A 3,799-nucleotide genomic window follows, 5' to 3' on the forward strand; every position below is an offset into this window, starting at 1 on the left:
AGTTTTGATCTCCTCCACACCTGCTTCAAGCCCTGGAGGACGGGGCTGTGGCCCCCCCACACCCTCTAGCAGATTATTACATGAAGGAACCTTTTAAAAAAACAAAAAACAAGCGCGTCCATGCTCACAGGTGTACACACGGGTGATCACACCCACAAACTACACCCTTTTTGGCTCCTACCTCAAAGCACACTGTGTTCTGTTGATCTTATGTGCTGCACAATAATGTTTAACATTTAGTATTTACTGTCATATTCCCATATATCATTGTGATGTTGTTTATTCTATTACTCTTGTTCTCTTCTGCTTGCTTTCTTTTTTCTTTCTCAGCAGGTGATCCAGGTGATTGATATATGCATTTTTTTTTTCTCTGCCCGTTCTGCTGGTTTTTGTCTTTTGCCCTTCTCCCCCGTCCCTCTTCTCAGCTGTTTCTCTTTCCCTCTTTCTTTCTCCCCTTCTTTCCCCCAGTCAAGTCTGTCCCGTATTCAGTAAGTGAAAATAAAATAAACAATAAAAGGTGAATCAAATGGACCGTTACGGCAAGGCTGGGATGGTCAGTTTGGTAAAGTAAATCCGTTGGGCATCTTTCTTTGCCTTTAGACAACAATTCTGATGGCAAAAGAGCCAAACGGGACAGGCAAAAAAAAAAAAAAAAAAAAAAAAAAGAGAATACAGAGGCACTCACTGCATCCTGTGAAGAGGGACCTGGGGACCAGGTAGTGACAGAGGAGGATAAGCACGGGCATTAAAATGAACCCACACCACGACCTCCACCTCCTCCACATATACACCCTGAAACATAATCATCATCATGACACACACAATTTCAACAGACGCAGACAGTACAACGCACTCATGCCGTTCAATCCACTAAACAAGGGCACAGCTCGGACGGACTTGAGAGCCGCACATCAAAAACCAAACACGGCAACAATAGCCACCATGACAGATATAAACCTCAAGTCAGCGGTTGAGTGTGAGAGAGATCAGGGACCTGAATATCCAGAAGAACCTGCGACGGAGATTCCACAACCTTGCATGAGGCAGCATGGGGGATTGAATAGTTGTGTGGCTTTATGATAAAGGTCTGTGAGCTATTTAGAGGAAGGTTCAGCCCCTCCCCTAGCTCACAGAATAAGTTGTGACTTATGTGACTTGTCACTGCCCAAGTGCTCCACAGGGAGGACTCATCCCCAATTTGGGGTTTCTCACAACTTGAGGAAAACTCTATGGAGAACCTAGATCTGGCCCCCACCTCAGCCAACCATCAGGCCAAAAAACCACATCTCTGCCCTCAGGAAATTAGTGGATCGGTATGTGACCGTGACCAGAAAATGGGTAGTGTTAGGTGATTTGACTGCGGCGAGGTTCCCGACCAACTCAGACCAAGACCTCTAAATTGATAGTTACTCCGGTACTAACTTTCACCATGCCCAAGGAATACTTTCCAAAGCAATCATTGACAACCAAGTGGAGAAGGTGGTGTTGGCATTTGGGATAAATTGTAGGGCACAAAGAGCAAAAGAAACTGCTATTAAACAACTACAGTCAGCAGTGAGGGAAGCAAAGAAACAGTTCCTGCATTTGGAAATTTGGATCCCCCTTATCAATTATTCCAACCTTTCGCCCACGGAGGAGCAGAACACTCTGCAGTTAATTAAGGGTCGTATCAGATGAAATATGCCGTACATCCCCCGAATTTCCTAGGGATCTTTTCCATACAAAGGCAGACATGATCCATTGGACATGTGAAACTGTTAAGGCCATGTTGAAACATTGGAGCTTGTTTTTAGGCTTGAGCCTAAAATAAAGGGTCACAGCCCTTGGTTTTTAAAAAATGTGGTGATTTTGGCCACGCATTTTAAGCATTTTTAAGCTTTCTGCAGCCTAGGAGTCTATTACAAAAAGGTTTGATGTTCATACCTACTATATATATATATATATATATATATATATATATAAAAATAAAAAACATTTGATATTCAAATTTTTTTTATAAATGTAATATTTTAAAAACACAACAAAATGGGAGTCCAAATCTTTTACAGCAGCCTCAACTTGGCAACCACCACCCAGTTCTTCACCCCCACAGATACACAGACTGGTGGGACAAGACACAACTGATTTTAAAAACATGTATAGACCATGTAGAGAAAAACACAATTTTAAACAGGAAGAAGTGAAAGCACTCCTGGAATTAATGCACAATAAAGAAAGAAAGTGTACTTTATTGGTCCCCGTGGGGAAAATCCCTCTCTGCATTTAACCCATTCACTCAGTGAAGCAGTGGGCAGCCATTGGGCGCCCGGGGAGCAGTGTGTAGGGACGGTACCTTGCTCAGGGGTACCTCAGGGTAGCTGTTCAGGGGAATCGAACCCCCGACCTTCCGATCATGGGGCCACCACTCTACCTACTGAGCTATCCTCTGCCCTATAAAACCATTGAACCGTTATTAAGCCAGCAGACGAAGGGAGCACAATTGTTATATTAAGCAGAGATCAATATATTTTTGAAGTGACTTGACAACTTCAATGATCAAATTCATTACAAAAACTTAGGCATACCAATATTGACGCAATCAATCCCAACAGTGAAACAAATTGCAGACCGATTACATAGGACAAAATTCATTAATGCCAAACATAGGACATACATTATAGGTCAGTCTGAACCGAGACGTCGTCGATTCTACATTCTTCCTAAAATACATAAAGATCCCGGGACCTGGATGGTTCCGTGGGAGATTCCCACAGGACGGCCAATTGTGTCCGATTGTGGAAGAGAAACGTATGCCACAGCGGAATATATTGATCACTATTTGTACCCTCTGTTTATTAAACATCCAGGGTATATCAAGGCCACGCATCACTTCATTGAATTGGATAAAGATCTGTCTGTTCTATTGGAATCATTGTTCTTCACGATAGATGTGGAGAGTCTTTATACAAATATTGACATTCCAGCAGGTTTAGCAACAGTGAGGAGATTTTTCCAAAAATTCCCAGACAGGAAGAGACCAGACAAAGAAATATTAAAACTATTGGAAATAAATTTGAAATGTAAAGATTTCGAATTTATTTGGGGAGTGCTATTTACAAATTAAGGGGACAGCGATGGAGGAAAGATTTGCTCCATCATATGCCAATATATTTATGGCAGACTGGGAGAAATAGGCATTGGCCAAATGCCCGATCAAGTCTTTGCACTATCTCCGGTATCCGGATGACAAGACACTTAGAGGACTTCGTACAGATTCTGAACACACATGACCCATCCATCAAATTGATACGGAAAACAGCATTGATTTTTTTGGACACTACAATTTACAAAGGTAGGGACTTCCCATCTACAAAAAAATTGAACATAAAGATTTTCTTTAAAAAAACGGACACACACGCACTACTCTATTAGACTAGCTCTCACCCAAAACATATCTACCAAGAGTTAATTAAATGTCAGATGATTTGATTCCGAAGGATATGTACCAGGGATTTTTCAGAGGCGGTCAAAGTTCTCTTTAATGCAGGGGATACTCCCGCACCTATTTGAGATGTCGGAGAACATTCCAAGTACCCAACCTGAGGACCAGAGGGACATTATCCCCTTGATATCTACATTTTCTACAGCTGGTTTAAGAATACAGAAACGATTAAAGACAAATTTCGAACAGATAATTGGGCAACAAGGGACAATTGGCAACCACAGTGTGATATCACCATAACAAAAATCTAAGGGATTATGTAGTGAGACTCAACCTGACGCAATCAAATAAAATAAGATAGCTGTGTCCCAAAACGTC

Source organism: Mchenga conophoros, linkage group LG2 (assembly GCF_057382185.1).
Source record: "Mchenga conophoros isolate Kocher_MC1m ecotype Shallow Benthic linkage group LG2, M_conophoros_male_GT1.1, whole genome shotgun sequence".
Lineage (NCBI taxonomy): Eukaryota > Metazoa > Chordata > Actinopteri > Cichliformes > Cichlidae > Mchenga > Mchenga conophoros.